This window comes from Panthera pardus, unplaced genomic scaffold, assembly GCF_024362965.1.
Source record: "Panthera pardus isolate Hobbes unplaced genomic scaffold, ASM2436296v1 HiC_scaffold_25, whole genome shotgun sequence".
In the NCBI taxonomy this organism is placed as follows: domain Eukaryota; kingdom Metazoa; phylum Chordata; class Mammalia; order Carnivora; family Felidae; genus Panthera; species Panthera pardus.
The window spans coordinates 10,555,609-10,563,703 of NW_026526821.1; positions in this window are offsets into that span (position 1 = coordinate 10,555,609).

Genomic DNA, 8,095 nt, shown 5'->3' on the forward strand with positions numbered 1-8,095 from the left:
CTATCACCTGTCGTTTGGAGAATCTGGTTCCCGACGACGTCGGTGAGACTGTCCCGGGGGGCACCGGGGGTGCTCAGCGGTCAAGAGTGGGCTCGTCCTGTCGTGGGTTGTTGCTCAAGGCGCTCGCCTCCCCCTCGGCTTCCAGCCCGCGGGCACGACGCGTGTCTTCGTTGTCACGCGCAGGACGGGGCGGGGGGGGGGGGGAGCGGGTGTCGCGCACGCATGTGGAGCGCGGGGGACGTCTCCTTTGCAGACGGTAAGGCGGGCGCTACTTTGCAATGACACTTACCTGGAAGAGAGGATTCTGTCGCCTGAGGGCGAAAGGGGGGTATGACGTCCCCTCTGGGGTTGGAGACAACCGTCTCAAGGTCGTTCTCGTTGGCATCACTGTGGGGAATCCGGATGCCTGTCGGGTGGCCTGGACAAAAGGAGGGATCTCCTTCCTCCGCGTGATCTGGGGCACCGTTTCTAGGTTTCAAGCTCCGGTGGATCAAAGAGGACAGAGAATGTTACAAGTGACAGAAAACCTAAGTCAGCGTCGCTTACGTGAAAGAGAAACGTCTGTGGATAAGTGAGAAGCGAATCAACTTTCGTCTGGCTTCGGGTACGGCTGGATTCAGGGCTCAAATCTGCCAGCAACACTTAATCTCTTTCAGTCCCTTGGCCTCGCTCTGGGTCGCCCACGTTCTCGGACATCTTGCTCTGTAGGGTGTGGAGCGTCCAGACGGCTGATGACGATTCCAGGCAAATGTCCTTATATCTCAGAAGGAAAGACGGAATGGATGTGTGAGTGAGATTCTCTCTTCTAACAGTTCAGGCTCAAAAGTCCCGGACCTGGACCTCACTGGCCTGAGCCCATCGCTCTGAGTGCTGATTGCCTGTCCCAGGAGCTGGGGATAGAGCCGGCCCTCTCCTGACCGCGCGAGCTGAGAGTCAGAAAGGTTTGATCCCAAATTAAGAGTTGGATTACTTGTTCCAGAAGAGGGCAGGGACGTTAGGGGCTGGCGGCAAAGCCGATGAGTGTTCGGAGGGACCTTCCTGCAGGAGGGTCCCCAGTCGGCCGTGGCATAAGGTCCCTCCCCCCCGGGCTCCTCCCGTTGAGGGTTTGGGACTGTTTCGGGTTGGGACCTTGACATTGCCTGTCTCCGCTGTCCCGTGCTCGGACTTCAGGTGTGGGGAGAGAGGCCAGCGGTAGGCAGGCCCTCCCCGCAGCCTTTTGCTTACAGCTCCCATTTTGGTTTTAATGGCTTTTGCTCTTATGGTTGATTACAGTGCAATTTTATACTGCCTGCCCGAGTCCAGGTTGAGTCGGAGCCATGAAAAAGAATCACGCTGAGAGACTCTGGCCCATGTAGCCAATTCTGCAGACTGAAGTGTCTTTGTAAAAGGAGGGAAGGAGGGAGGGAGGGAAGGAAGAGGGGAGGGAAGGAAGGAAGAAAAGGAAGGAGGGAAGGAGGGAAGGAAGGAAGAGAGCAAGAAAGGAAGGAGAGAAGGAAGGAGGGAAGGAAGGAGGGAAGGAAGGGAGGAAGAAAGGAAAGAAGGAGGGAAGGAAGGAAGGAAGAAAGGAAAGAAGGAGGGAAGGAAGGAAGAAAGGAAGGAGGGAAGGAAGGAAGGAGGGAAGGAAGGAAGGAAGGAGGGAAGGAAGGAAGAAAGGGAAGGAAGGAAGGGAAGGAAGGAAGGAGAGAAAGAAGGAAGAAAGGAAGGAAGGAGGGAAGAAAGGAAGGAGGGAAGGAAGAAAGAAAGGAAGGAGGGAAGGAGGGAAGGAAGGAAGGAGGGAAGGAAGGAAGAAAGGAAGGAGGGAAGGAAGGAAGGAGGGAAGGAAGGAAGGAAGAAAGGAAGGAAGGGAAGGAAGAAGGGAAGGAAGGAAGGAGGGAAGAAAGGAAGGAAGGGAAATAAGGAGGGAAGGAAGGAGGGAGGGAGGGAAGGAGGGAAGGAAGGAGGGAAGGAAGGAAGGAGGGCAGGAGGGCAGGAGGGAAGGAGGGAAGGAAGGAAGGAGGGAAGGAAGGAAGGAAGATAGCAAGAAAGGAAGGAGAGAAGGAAGGAAGGAAGGAAGGAAGGAAGGAAGGAAGGAAGGAAGAAAGGAAGGAAGAAAGGAAGGAGGGAAGAAAGGAAGGAAGGAGGGAAGGAAGGAAGGGGGAAGGAAGGAAGGAGGGAAGGAAGGGAAGGAAGGAAGGAAGAAAGGAAGGAAGGAAGGAAGGAGGGAAGGAAGGAAGGAAGGAGGGAAGGAAGGAAGGAAAGAAGGAAGGAAGAAAGGAAGGAGGGAAGGAAGGAGGGAAGGAAGAAAGGAAGGAAGGAGGGAAGGAAGGAGGGAAGGAAGGAGGGAGGGAGGGAGGGAAGGAAGGAAGAAAGGAAGGAAGGAAAGAAAGAAGGAGGGAAGGAAGGAGGGAGGGAAGGAAGGACGGAAGGAAGGAAGGAAGGAGGGAGGGAGGGAGGGAAGGAGGGAAGGAAGAAAGGAAGGAAGGAGGGAGGGTAGGAGGGAAGGAAGGAAGGAGGGAAGGAAGAAAGGAAGGAAGGAGGGAAGGAAGGAAGGAGGGAAGGAAGGAAGGAGGGAAGGAAGGAAGGAGGGAGGGAGGGAGGGAACGGAAGAAAGGAAGGAAGGAGGGAGGGTAGGAGGGAAGGAAGGAGGGAAGGCAGGAAGGAGGGCAGGAGGGAGGAAGGAAGGACGGCCCCGGCAGGCGGGCACGGCAGGAAGGAAGGAAGGAAGGCCATAGATAAACATAATTCATGGCGTATAAGCCCCCCCAAGCAGGGCCAGTCCTGCTACTTCGTCCTGCTGTGTCGGGCCAGGTTGTGTGTACGGACCTCTCGATTCACCAGCTCAAGCTCCCAGACACTAAAGCCTGGGCTGCGGAAGGCGCTTCTAAAGAAATGGCAAATGGTTCCCAAATGGGGCAAATTAAGAGACCTTCCAGAGGACTTGGATCTTCCCCCATCTGCCTGCCATTTTGGGGAGAAGTGGCCACGCACACACGTGAGCTGGGACTGTAGCAGTTTTGGGATAAAAAGTCTGGGAAGTCGGGCGCATTCGGTCCTGAAAACGGATGCATCTAAGATAGTAGTAAGCTCCTGGCTTTTCTCTAGAGCTGGGTTAGCAAACTTTGCAAGGGGACAGAAAGAAGATGTTTTCAGCTCTGCAGGCCATTTGGTTCCTGTTGCCAGTCAGTTGTACCATTCTGCCGTTTTATCGTGAAAACCGCCATAGGCAACCCGTAAACAAATGTGCATGTCTGCATCCCAATAAAAACTTTATTTATAAAACCAGGCCACGGGCCACATTTGGCGATAGTTTGTCAACCCCTGACTTAGACCAAAGAACTTGTAGAATCAGCAGAATAGCTTTCTGAGCAGAAAGCTGGTATTGTTTTTGTTAAGGCCGGCTTTACTAAATTATAATTTATATGCAATGAAATACATGTTTTACGTGTACCGTTCAATCAGTCAATACAGAAGATCTCCTTTGCCCTTTGCAGTTGGCTGTCCCCTGCCCCCCCCCCCCCCCCCCCGTCCCCTGCCCAGCCAACTGTTGGTCTGATCGCCATCCTGCAGATTAGTTTGGAACGTGCCAGCATCTCATAGAAATAGATGTGGCGCGCCTCGCACTAGGGGCGCCCTGCCCCTGCTCCAGGGTGAGGCTCTGTCCTCCCTACAGAGGCGGACAGCCCCGGAGCCTGCTCTCCCCGGACCGGATCACGGCTCGGAAGGCAGAGAGCCCCAGAATCAGAACAAGGGCTCCTCTACTCAGGGGCCCGGAGCCACCAGCCAGGGCTGGGATGAGCTGTGTTTACCTTGGAAGGCCCAACCTCTTTTGTAACACTCACTCATTGTTGCCAGGAGCCCAAAAATACTTTTATTAATGGAAAAACAGGGATGGCTCCACAAAGAAATATTTTGACAAGCCCGGAGGAGCCAGCGGGAAGGTTCAGAGCACATCCTCAGGAAGCTTGGGTTTCTTATCTTCTAGGGAGCCCGCCCAGGGGGGGAGAGTGCAGCACGCTTCTCCCAGCAGGGAGCCTGCCCCATTTCCGCAAGAGGCTCTCAGGCACGCTTCCTGGGCTGGATCGGGCTGGGTTGATTTTCTGCAACGTGGCCCGGTCCACACCCCACCCTGCATACAGCTCCCGGAGCGGCCGGGGGGTGGGGGGGGTGGTGGTGGGTGGGGGGACAGTGGCATCATTCCTGGTTACGGCCCCATCCAGGTGGCGTCTTTCCTTTGACGGCAAACGAAGCTTGGAGCTGGCTCCAGACATCTCTCCGGGCTCCCAGGTACCTACCAGCGCCCGCTGGGCGAGGCAAGTTGCCACACGCTTTCTTAGCTCTCCTCGAACCAGCTCTCTTGGACCTTAAGCCTCCCTCAGTGGTGCCAGGTGCTATTTTAAACACCCCTCCGTGTGCTGACTCCTCACAGCAGTTCTCCAGTTGGGCGGTCCCCCCCCCGCCCCGCCGTGCGGATGAGGAAATCGGGTACAGAGCAGTTAAGTAACTCGCTTAAGGTTGCAAAGCTACGGAGAGGCAGTGCTGGGATTTGCGCCTAGGCCAGCTGGCTCTGGAGCGTGACTCTCTTTCTGAAGGTGCGTATGTGATCCATTCCTCAGCGTCTCTGTACTTGATGTCTTTGGACTCTTAACATAAAATCCATGTCGGTCAGGACAAGTTCAGTTGTTAGACTGAAGATCCCCAAATCGCAGTGGCCTAGACAAGTTAGATATTTGTTTTTCTCTTACAAAAGAAACTGGTTAGGAGATCCAGGGTTGCTGTGGAGGCCCCGTGATGCTTAGGGACCCGAGCTCCTTCTAGCTGGCAGCTTTGTCTTCGTTAACTCAGTTTCTGCCTCATGGCCCCAAAATGGCTGCTTGAGCTCCTACCATCAAGTCCCCATTTTAGCAGGAAGGGAAGGAGGGGAAGTGGAGAGTCTGTCCTGTCTCTTTAAGGGTTCGGGGCGCCTGGGGTGGGCCCAGTCGGTTGAGCGGTTGAGCTTCCGACTTCGGCTCAGGTCACGATCTCACGGGTTCGTGAGTTCGAGCCTCGCGTCGGGCTCTGTGCTGACGGCCCAGAGCCTGGAGCCTGCTTCAGATTCTGTGTCTCCCTCTCTCTCTGCCCTTCCCCCACTTGCACTCTGTCTCTCTCTTTCAAAAATAAATAAACATTAAAAATTTGTTTAAATGTTAAAAAAAACCTTAAGGGTCTGATTCCAGGCCCTCCCACCATGTGGCCTAAGGTGAGTCATTTAACCCCGTTTGAAAAGGGAAAGTAGTCAAACTTCTTTCAAAGATTATAAGGATTAGATAAGTTAATTCGTGTCAAACACTCGGAAAAGAGCAAAGTATTCAGGAAGACATTTAGTGATTGTTAATATTGACACCGTTTAGATGACACTGTTCATGAAGGGGACTAGGCCTAGGTTATATGGCTCTCCCACGAGTTTTGTGGCTCCCCAGGCCTTTCCCGTAGCAGCACTAGCACCCTGCTTTGTCACGTGCGTTGACCTCTCTTGCCCCCACTGGGTGGAGAGCTCCCTGAAGATACGCGCTGTCCGTCTTGTTCTCCCACCGTGTCCCCAGCAGCAAGTTCAGGGTCACGTGGGAGGTACCCGGAAATCTTGGCAACTGCGTGAAGGAATGAGTATTTCCAGTGACAGGAGGCTCACTCCCATAGAGGATACTGCCTCAGGGCCTTTGCACATGCCGTTCCCTCTGTTTTCAGTGTGCTTCCCCAACTGTCTGCATAACCACTTCTCCTGTTTCACTCCGCTCCGTGCCACCTGTTCGGTGAAGCCTTCCCTGACCATCCTGGCTAAAACCGCCCCCTTCCCCCGTCTCTGTCTTCCTGTTCCGCTCTGTTTTTTTCTTGGCACGTATGGCCACTCAGCGGGGTCGTCTGTGTTCACGCGTTCCCTCTCTCCCACTGGACCGTAAGCTCCACAGAGGCAGCATCTGTATCCGTTTTGCTCACAGCTGCATTTGCAGTGCCCAGAACGTTGCAGGTATGTGACGATATTTGCTGAATCAAGAAAGCAAGCAACAAGATAGCCCATTGCTTCTTAAGGCCCGAGGAGAAAAATCCTCGGTATATGCACCTCAGTCCTTTTGGCAAACGGAAGGCCCGCTTAGCTCTCAGAAAAGTGCAAACGAGATAAACCTTTTCTCCTCCTTCTCTGTTTCTCCTGCCCGCAGAAGGAGAGAGGCGAGCCAAGCCGATTCTCTCTCACTCCACGTCAGCTCTCCAGCTTCTAGGAAAATCTTCCCCATCCCCGAGGGCCTGGGGCATTCCGAGGGCCGCCTTTGGCCTCCTGCCGCCTCCCGGCTCAGCGATCCTGGAGCGGTGGAGGAGCCCCGCAGAGGGGGCAGGCTCTCCCTGGAAACTTGCTGTCAGCAGCCTGATGAGCTGGCAGGGAACGTCCGGGGTTCTCTCCAAATGCCTTGGAAACCTCCCTGTTGGGTCACATTCCGGCTTGGGGGACCCTGGGATTACCAGGGCTCTCGGCGGCGGCCAGCGGCCTGAGGGGGAGAGTGCTGGGTATTATTTTGAGAACAGTCGGTCGTGAGAACCTCCAAGAGGGGGATCGGGGAGGCTATTAAAAGCAAGACAATGTATTTTGAAACGGACCAGGCTGGGGAGACACCTTGCTCCCTGCCACGACCACAGAACGGGGAGTTCTTTCCAGATGAGGTGAACCTTTCCATCCCTTGGAAACGGGGAAAGCCTCTCCAGCTGTCCAGCCACCGCCCCGTTCCTTCTCCCCTGCCAGCCCCGGTGGAGAATCCCATCCACCTCCTCGGCCACGTGATGGGGTGAGGGGCCTCCCGAGCCAGCTGAGAAGGTGGCCGGGGCAGGCGTGCCTCCCTGCCGTTCGCCGAAAAGCTTTGAGAGGGGCCCGAGGCACGGTTCGGGGCCGACAGCCGCGGCCCAAGTTCGCGCTCTGCCCGCCGCTTGCCGGTTGGTGACCTGGGGTCTCTGTGCCTCAGTTTCCTCACCTGCAAAACGAGGATGGTAGTCTGCATCCCACAGAGTTTCTTGCCGGGGCAACGAGTCAGGACACGTGGAGGGCTCGGCGAGGGCCCGTCCCGTCGACCTCGCTCGGCGGACGCGAGATGGGACCCGGCCCGAGCCGCACATACGACGGGCGTGCCTCTCTTCTCCTGGTCCGGGGCGGAGATGACTCGTAGCCACGCAAACAAGCAGATGAGATAATGTCATGTTCTGTCCCTCACTCAGCCAGCCTTTCTGAGGTCCGACGGTGTGCCGGGCATCACTGCAGGTGCTGAGACAGCAGCGAGCAAAACAAAGTCCCTGTCCTGGCAGAATTTCTAGTTTAGGTGGGAGACAGGGGAGACCTATAATACGCCATTGAGTATACAGTCTGTGTGTGGTAAGTGGTAAATCCTGTACAGAAATACGACAGGGCGTTGAGGTTGAGATCGACGGGGTGGGGTTGAACTTCAGGGCAGAGCTGCTGGGTTTGGAGATGAGGGTCGTAGAAGGATGCGTTCAGAGGGTGGCGTTAGAACCGGGACAAAGAGGATGCCAGAAGCCCGCCGTGAGCGGTCGGGGGACGCGGGGTTCTGGGCAGAGGGGAAGGCAGCACAAAGGCCACGAGGTGGGCCAGGCCAGGGGAGGACGGGGAGGCTGGGATGGACGGCGAGGGAGACGGGATCAGACAGATGCGTCGGCCGGGGTCTTGGAGGCCATTGTGTTAGGGCCTCTGTTCCCTCCAAACTTAGTGGCTTAAAAAAAAAGAAAACCAGTGTGAATGATCTCACGGTGTCTCCGGGCCGGGAGCACGTCATTAAGGGGGGTGATGTGGCCCCATCATCTGAAGACGCGGCTGTTGGCGGGAGGCCTTCGTTCCTCACCCTGGGGACCTCTCCAGAGGGCTGCTTGAGTGTCCTTCCAACATGGCAGTGGGCTCCCGCAGAGGGAGGGACCCGAGAATGCAAGGCAGAAGCCACAGACCCGGCCACAGAAGCCACACACTCAATACCCCAGCGTGGCACAGAGCAGGGCCCCCTGGGACCCTGCGGGAGGCTGGACGGGACAGGCCGCAGTGGGGGCTGGGGAGCCTCTGAAATGGCATTTATGCCTGGTCTGAGAGCTTGTA